We start from the raw sequence: 9138 nt of genomic DNA, 5'->3' as shown, positions 1-9138 counted from the left end.
CGGCCGCAACTGAATTTCGGCGCTAGGGCCCGTCGGCATGGCAACCGGGACGCTGCGCACACCAATGACGTCATCGGTGCCGGCGCAGCGCTACCGGTGCAACGCCGATTTAGGGCCCCAGGGAATTTTAAAACTGGCCATAACTCTGGCGCTAGTCCCTCTAGCGCCTCAAAAGCGGCGCTAAGGCAACTGAATTTCTAGGCCGTTGGCTTTTAATCACTAAGATCAGAGCTAACATCTCAACACGCCGACTGTTCACAGGAATGAGTCATACAGATCCTGGGATCTTTACGTAAGAGAAGTCGGGGCGGAGCCAAGAGCCAAGACCTGGAACCTCCCAGGTTAGTCGGGAAAGAGGAAGTGAAACTATACACAGTGGGGGAGGGTAATATACATGAGTGCAAAACGAATACAGGATCAAGACAAACAGATTTCATTACAGTCTGTAACCTTCAGGGACACCCCTGCCACAGGACTCAATATCCACCCCCTCCACCACTGGTGCAGTGTGTTTGCAGTATGTACGGTCCACAAGATGACCACAGTCAGGCCGTGTGGAGTCAAGGGCCAGGCAGCAGAATGGATGGAAAGATCGCAACAAACTTCCCTTAACTCCAACCCTCTGATTTCTATTTTGTAGCCAGCTTTCCATCCATTCTGCTGCCTGGCCCTTCACTCCCCACGGCCTGACCTGGGTCATCTTGTCGATCTTACAAACTGTTTATTGATATAGCAAGCTGGTCAGAAAACAGAGAGATGGGGTTGGGAGCAGCTACTCAGACTGGCAAAAGGTGGGAAGTGGTGTTCCACAGGGATCGGTGCTGGGATCACTGTTGTTCATAAACGATTTGGACTCGGGAATCAGAAGAACAATTTCAAAGTTTGTCGATGACACCAAATTGGGAGGTAGAGTTAATACTGAGGAAGACAAAATGCAAGAAGATATTAATAAATTTCAGAATGGGCGTGTAATTGGCAAATGAATTTCACTATAGGTCAGTGTGAGGTGGTGTGTTTTGGTGGGAAGAATAAGGAGGCCACACACTACTTGGACAAGGGGGAGAAATTGGGTTGCTTTGCGCCTCCCGTGATATTCAGCGGGAGGTTAGCGCCGGCAATGACGTCATCGCCTTGGGTTGCGACCCCATACCTATTGCCGGGCGATATGTCTGACAGGGTCAAGGGTCGTTCTTGCAGCCGCCGCGGCGCCACTTTAAAGGGCAGGTGTCGGCGGCAACTTTTTATTTTGGCCGACTGCCAGCACCTGCCCCCTTCTCCTTTCTTCTTCGGGGTGTCGGCCGTGATCGCACAGCCCGGCGCTCCTCTTGATCCGACACCCCGCTCCCTGGTGGTCCAGCAGGGCCCTGGTGTGCGCAGTGCTAGGCTCCTCCCCTTTAATCAGGGAGGGAGGTCTGCTATGACACGGTGCTATGTGCCGACGGGCGTGGCGCTGTTACATGAAGCACCGTGAAATTCACTGGTCGCGCCTCAAGAGGGTGGGGAGTGCTTCCAGTAGCACCCTGCCTGGGGCGTTACCACTAAATTTAATGCGCAGGGGCGCTAACTTTTTCGGGGCACTAAAATTAACCCCGGTGACATTAGCAACCCATAGGGGGCGCCACCGAATTTCCCCCTAAGAGTCTAAATGGGCTGGAGGAGCAGAGGGATCCAGGGATACAGATACACAAATCACTAAAAGTAGCGACACACGTTAATAAGGCCATTAAAAAAAAAGCACTGGGGTACATTCCTAAAGGAGCCTTCTGTTCCGTGCCTAGGAGCTCTGAACCATGGCAGAGAGCGGCTGGGACATGTTTCTCACCCGCCTCGAGATTAACCCGCACGGCAACTTTGCTGTCAGTGAAGAGAGACAAGAAAGACTAAAGTGCCGTTTGCCCCTCTCAGTGTGGCCCTGAAGGACTGTGTCCAGGCTGGAGTTCTGTTCCTGCTGTACAATCCTCCCCCAGATTGTCCTTTCTGAGCTCCAGCCAGGTGATGCTAAACACTCAGGTGGGAAAGAAGGAAATCTACAATAATGTGTTTAAAACAAAGCTCGTTTATTTGACATCTATCCAGAATATTAAACTCCAGCCCAGTTATAGGGGTTATTAACATCAGCAGAAACAAACCCCAACTGTCAGAATGAATATGGTTCAGTCCTGAATGTGATTAACAGCAGCAATAACAGCAGAATCCAACCCCTGCAGTCACTTGTGAACTCGCTGGTGTGTCAGCAGGTTGGATGACTCAGTGAATCCCTTCCCACACTCAGAGCAGGTGAACTGCCTCTCCCCAGTGTGAACTCGCTGGTGTCTCAGCAGGTCGGATGACTGAGTGAATCCCTTCCCACACATGGAGCAGGAGAACGGCCTCTCCCCAGTGTGAACTCGCTGGTGTTTCAGCAGTTTGGATGCCAGAGTGAATCCCTTCCCACACTCAGAGCAGGTGAACGGCCTCTCCACAGTGTGAACTTGTTGATGTGTCAGCCGTTTGGATGCCAGAGTGAATCCCTTCCCTCACACGGAGCAGGTGAACGGTCTCTCCCCAGTGTGAACTCACTGGTGATTCAGCAGCTTGGATGAATTAGTGAATCCCTTCCCACACTCAGAGCAGGTGAACGCCCTCTCCCCAGTGTGAACTCGCTGGTGATTCAGCAGGTTGGATGAATTAATGAATCCCTTCCCACACTCAGAGCAGGTGAACGGCCTCTCCCCAGTGTGAACTCGCTGGTGATTCAGCAGGTGGGATGAATTAGTGAATCCCTTCCCACACTCAGAGCAGGTGAACAGTCTCTCCCCAGTGTGAACTCGCTGGTGTCTCAGCAGGTGGGATGAATTAGTGAATCCCTTCCCACACTCAGAGCAGGTGAACGCCCTCTCCCCGGTGTGAACTCGCCGGTGTATCAGCAGATTGGATGAATTAGTGAATCTCTTCCCACACTCAGAGCAGGTGAACAGTCTCGCTCCAGTGTGAACTCGCTGGTGTCTCAGCAGGTTGGATGAATTAGTGAATCCCTTCCCACACTCAGAGCAGGTGAACGGTCTCTCCCCGGTGTGAACACGCTGGTGTGTCTGAAGTTCAGATGACTGAGTGAATCCCTTCCCACACTCAGAGCAGGTGAATGGCCACTCCCCGGTGTGAACTCGCTGGTGTGTCAGTAGGTGGGATGACTGAGTGAATCCCTTCCCACACTCAGAGCAGGTGAACGGCCTCTCCCCGGTGTGACTGTGCTTGTGTCTCGATAGGCCAGAGGATCGGCTGAAGCCTCGTCCACACACAGAACATGTGAACGGTTTCTCCCCACTGTGAACGGTGCTTTTTGCTTCCATGTTCAGAGGCCGGTGATATTCAGATCCGATGAGTCGAGTGACTCTGTCAGATCTTGAAGTGATGTTTGGTTTGAGCTTACCGTCTGTAAATCCTCCCCTTCCAGTGCCTTGTAAAATGAATTTAAAACAGGGAGTGTGAGAGACAACCCACAAGAAATCAAAGGCAGGTTGTGAAACTGAGCTCAATGAATCTGGTCAATTGTGGGGCCGGCACTAGAAAAAAGTGACCATGAAAGCTGCCAGATTGTCATAAAAACCCAACTGGTTCACTGATGTCCCTCAGGGAAGGGAATCCGCCACCTGGTCTGGGCCTACACAAGACTCTGGCCTCTATGGGAGGAGAGAGAGAGGTGGGAGGGGGAGGGGGCGAAGGAAAGGAACTTTATACATCTGCAACTCGACCAGAACTTTGATAGAACCTCCAAAACCCACAACCTCCACCACCTAGAAGGACAAGGGCAGCTGTTGTATGGGAGCACCATCACATCCAAGTTCCCCGCCAAGTCACACACCATCCTGACTCAGACATATTCATCGTTGCTGGATCATAATCCTGGAACTCCTTACCGAACAACATTGTGGGAATACCTTCACCACACGGACTGCAGTAGTTCAAGAAGGTGACTCACCACCCCCTTCTCAACAGGAAACTGGGGATTGGCAATATTTGCTGCTCTTGCGAGCGACTCCCACATCCCAAGAATGAATTGAAACAAATCTGTAGATGTAAACTGGATTAAAAGCCTGTACAGAAATACTTGTTCCTAAAACAATACTCTTTTACATTGTACGGACAGTGTCTGTGTAACAACCTGATCTCCCCTAGAATCCACCTCCCTTGACAGTCTCACATTGGAAATTGTTGGGTCCTCCTGGGCTCAGAAGTACTGGGGGTTAAACCCAGCAGCTTCTCCTCCATCTCCACTCCAGCTCAAACTGAAGCATAGAAACACAGAAGATAGGAGCAGGAGTAGGCCATTCGGCCCCTTGAGCCTGCTCCACCATTCAATGCGATCATGGCTGATCATCCAAGTTCAGTACCCGGTCCCTGCTTTCTCCCCATACCCCTTGATCCCTTTAGCCTTAAGAAATATATCCAACTCCTTCTTGACTATATTTAATGTATTGGCCTCTACTGCCTTCTGTGGTAGAGAATTCCACAGGTTCACCACTCTCTGGGTGAAGAAATTCCTCCTCATTTCTGTCCTAGTGTGAGACCGGTATAAAAACCGGAGAGAGGCGAGGCCCGAGACCAGTCGGGAGCAGCGAGGAGGAGCTCGGCAGGAAACCCGGCGACCAGCGAGGCCCGAGACCAGTCGGGAGCAGTGTGAGACCGGTATAAAAACCGGAGAGAGGCGAGGCCCGAGACCAGTCGGGACCAGCGGGAGCAGCGAGGAGGAGCTCGGCAGGAAACCCGGCGACCAGCGAGGCCCGAGACCAGTCGGGAGCAGTGTGAGACCGGTATAAAAACCGGAGAGAGGCGAGGCCCGAGACCAGTCGGGACCAGCGGGAGCAGCGAGGAGGAGCTCGGCAGGAAACCCGGCGACCAGCGAGGCCCGAGACCAGTCGGGAGCAGTGTGAGACCGGTATAAAAACCGGAGAGAGGCGAGGCCCGAGACCAGTCGGGACCAGCGGGAGCAGCGAGGAGGAGCTCGGCAGGAAACCCGGCGACCAGCGAGGCCCGAGACCAGTCGGGAGCAGTGTGAGACCGGTATAAAAACCGGAGAGAGGCGAGGCCCGAGACCAGTCGGGAGCAGCGAGGAGGAGCTCGGCAGGAAACCCGGCGACCAGCGAGGCCCGAGACCAGTCGGGAGCAGTGTGAGACCGGTATAAAAACCGGAGAGAGGCGAGGCCCGAGACCAGTCGGGACCAGCGGGAGCAGCGAGGAGGAGCTCGGCAGGAAACCCGGCGACCAGCGAGGCCCGAGACCAGTCGGGAGCAGTGTGAGACCGGTATAAAAACCGGAGAGAGGCGAGGCCCGAGACCAGTCGGGACCAGCGGGAGCAGCGAGGAGGAGCTCGGCAGGAAACCCGGCGACCAGCGAGGCCCGAGACCAGTCGGGAGCAGTGTGAGACCGGTATAAAAACCGGAGAGAGGCGAGGCCCGAGACCAGTCGGGACCAGCGGGAGCAGCGAGGAGGAGCTCGGCAGGAAACCCGGCGACCAGCGAGGCCCGAGACCAGTCGGGAGCAGTGTGAGACCGGTATAAAAACCGGAGAGAGGCGAGGCCCGAGACCAGTCGGGACCAGCGGGAGCAGCGAGGAGGAGCTCGGCAGGAAACCCGGCGACCAGCGAGGCCCGAGACCAGTCGGGAGCAGTGTGAGACCGGTATAAAAACCGGAGAGAGGCGAGGCCCGAGACCAGTCGGGACCAGCGGGAGCAGCGAGGAGGAGCTCGGCAGGAAACCCGGCGACCAGCGAGGCCCGAGACCAGTCGGGAGCAGTGTGAGACCGGTATAAAAACCGGAGAGAGGCGAGGCCCGAGACCAGTCGGGAGCAGCGAGGAGGAGCTCGGCAGGAAACCCGGCGACCAGCGAGGCCCGAGACCAGTCGGGAGCAGTGTGAGACCGGTATAAAAACCGGAGAGAGGCGAGGCCCGAGACCAGTCGGGACCAGCGGGAGCAGCGAGGAGGAGCTCGGCAGGAAACCCGGCGACCAGCGAGGCCCGAGACCAGTCGGGAGAGAGCAGCAGCGGAGAGGCAGCAGTCGGCGAGACTCGGGGCCATTTAAAAAACAGCTGAGGCGGAAGTCCAGCTCTTGAGCTTTTTTTCAGAAGCGGACCTGGTGGGAAGCACCCAGGTGAAAGGTATTTAAGGAGGGTGGTGGCTTAAACCCGAGTTCCTACAGAGTAGGAACCCCCACCGCCCCCCTCCTCTAACCTAGTAGTCTTTTAGCAGCTGTCTAAAAACAGAGGTCACAAATTTTTTGGTCTCAGTTTCTTTTCAGCAGGGCAGGAACCAGGAGGAGCGGGAAGTCGACGTAGGACCAAGGAGACACAAGACCAGGAAGTCAGCGAAAGACCAGGGAGGTAAGACTAACTGGTAAGTACTTTCCTCAAACCTTCCTAGGAAGTAAAACCAAAACTAGTGGGATTTGGTTAGTTTAAAAAGGAATAAGAGGAGTACAGTATACATTGGTCTAAGTAAGCTTCGGGAAAACAAAAGTCGATAAATAAACTAAAACTAGAAAATTAAAAGTAATATAAGGGTTAAGTCATGGCAGTAGAGCTCGGACCTGTGTCATGCTCCTCCTGTAACATGTGGGAAATCAGGGACGCTTCCTGTGTCCCTGACGACTATATGTGCAGGAAGTGTGTCCAGCTGCAGCTCATGTGGGACCGCATGACGGCCCTTGAGCTGCAGATGGACTCACTTTGGAGCATCCACGATTCTGAGAGGGGTGTGGATAGCACATTTAGTGAGTTGGTCACACCGCAGGTTAAGGCCAGCGTAGACAGTACATGGGTGACCAAAAGGCAGAGCAAGGGCAGGAAGGTAGTGCAGAAATCCCCTGGGGTTGTCTCCCTTAGCAACAGGTTCACCGCCTTAGGTACTGTTGTCGGGGGGGGTGACACATCGGGGGAAGGCACCAGCAGCCAGGCTCATGGCACCATGACTGGCTCTGTTGCAAAGAAGGGAGGGAAAAAGAGTGGCAGGGCTATAGTAATAGGGGATTCGATTGTAAGGGGAATAGATAGGGGTTTCTGTGGTCGCGACCGAGACTCCAGGATGGTATGTTGCCTCCCTGGTGCAAGGGTCAAGGATGTCTCGGCGCGGGTGCAGAACATTCTGGAGGGGGAGGGGGAACAGCCAGTTGTCGTGATACATGTTGGTACCAACGACGTAGCTAAAAAAAGGGAAGAGGTCCTACAAGTAGAATTTCGGGAGTTAGGAGCCAAGCTAAAAAGTAGGACCTCGAAGGTAGTAATCTCTGGATTACTACCAGTGCCACGTGCTAGTAAGAGTACAGAGAACAGGATAGTTAGGCTAAATACGTGGCTTGAGCAGTGGTGTAAGAGGGAGGGTTTTAAATTTTTGAGGCATTGGAACCAGTTTTGTGGTAGGTGTGACCTATACAAAAGGGACGGTCTACACCTGTGCAGAGATGGAACTGATGTTCTCGGGGTAATTTTTGATAAAGCAGTTCGGGAGCATTTAAACTAGTATGGCAGGGGGCTAGAAACCTATGTAGTGAAATAGAGGAAAGTGAAAGGCAGACAGAAATAAATGATAAAAGGGTGATGAACAAAAAACAAAGGGCCAAACTAATTCATAAAAAATGTGAGCATAAAAAAAGCCTGAGGGTTTTATACCTTAATGCGAGAAGCATCAGGAACAAGGTAGATGAATTAACTGTGGAAATAGAGGTTAATAATTATGACCTAATTGGGATTACGGAAACATGGTTGCAGGGTGAGCAGGGCTGGGAGCTTAACATACAGGGGTATTCAGTATTTAGGAAGGATCGACAAAAAAGAAAGGGAGGAGGGGTAGCATTGCTAGTAAAAGAGGGGATAAATGCAATTGAAAGGAAGGATATTAACTCAGTTAATACAGAATCTATATGGGTGGAGCTAAGAAATAGCGAGGGGCGAAAAACATTAATAGGAGTGGTATATAGGCCTCCAAATAGTAAAATAGAGGTTAGGGAGGGCATCACAAGGGAAATTAGAGAAGCGTGCAATAAGAGCACAGCTGTCATCATAGGTGACTTTAACTTACATATAGATTGGACTAGCCTAATCAGTAAAAATAATGAGGAGGAGGAATTCCTTGAGTGTTTGAGGGATGGTTATCTGGATCAATATGTCGAGGAACCAACTCGGGAACAGGCTATATTGGACTGGGTACTGTGCAATGAGAAGGGACTAATCAGTAATCTTGTTGTACGGGGACCCTTGGGTCAGAGCGATCATAACATGATCGATTTCTCACTCGAAATGGAGAGCGAAGAAATTGACTCAGAGACTAAGGTCCTGAATTTAAACAAGGGGAATTATGATGCCATGAGACGGGAACTGAGTAGGTCTGATTGGACAACGTTCCTGGGAGGACTGGAGGTAGATAAACAATGGCAAACATTTAAAGATAGAATGACAAAATTGCAAAAATTGTTTATACCAATCTGGCATAAAAGGAAATCTAAAAAGGTGACTCAACCGTGGATAACAGGGGAAATTAGAGACAGCATAAAATCCAAAGATAGGGCGTATAAAATAGCCAAAAAAAGCGCCAGAGCGGAAGATTGGGAACAGTTTAAGATAGAGCAAAGGAGGGCAAAGGGCATAATCAAGAGGGGCAAAATAGCTTACGAAAACAAGCTGGCGGAAAATATAAAAACTAACTCCAAAAGCTTTTATAAGTATATCAAAAGGAAAAGACTGGTGAAAACCAAAGTTGGTCCATTGCAGTCAGATACGGGGGAATATATAATGGGAAATAAGGAAATGGCAGATCAACTAAATGCATACTTTGGGTCAGTCTTTACGAAGGAAGACACAAAAAACCTCCCTGGGATATCGGGAAAAATAGGGACATTGGCAAAGGAGGAACTGACGCAAATCAATATCTCTAAGGATATGGTGTTAAGGAAGCTAAAGGGATTGAAGGTGGACAAATCCCCAGGGCCTGATAACATGCATCCTAGGGTACTGAAGGAGGTGGCCCTAGAGATAGCGGATGCACTAAGGATGATTTTTCAGAATTCATTAGACTCGGGAACAGTGCCGATGGATTGGAGGGTAGCTAACGTTACCCCACTATTCAAAAAGGGGGGTAGGGAAAAAGCAGGTAATTACAGACCTGTAAGCCT

The 9138-nt window shown here is 51.6% G+C and overlaps 1 pseudogene across 1 annotated transcript in view; it reads right to left on the bottom strand.

Annotated features, from left to right (window-relative positions):
- Positions 1-1917: 1917 nt before the first annotated feature.
- The window catches only part of LOC147084094 (uncharacterized), a 445069-nt pseudogene continuing 437848 nt past the window's right edge, over positions 1918-9138 (bottom strand). The window contains exon 3 of the transcript XR_015075925.1: positions 1918-3296. The product of XR_015075925.1 is annotated as an uncharacterized LOC147084094 (transcript). The remainder of the gene's footprint in view (positions 3297-9138) is intronic.

This window comes from Somniosus microcephalus, unplaced genomic scaffold (genome assembly GCF_052327205.1).
Source record: "Somniosus microcephalus isolate GS21.2 unplaced genomic scaffold, FLI_Smic_1.0 scaffold2, whole genome shotgun sequence".
Classification (NCBI taxonomy): domain Eukaryota; kingdom Metazoa; phylum Chordata; class Chondrichthyes; order Squaliformes; family Somniosidae; genus Somniosus; species Somniosus microcephalus.
Note: the sequence above shows the minus strand (reverse complement) of the source record. Positions and strands in the feature narration are given on the sequence as shown.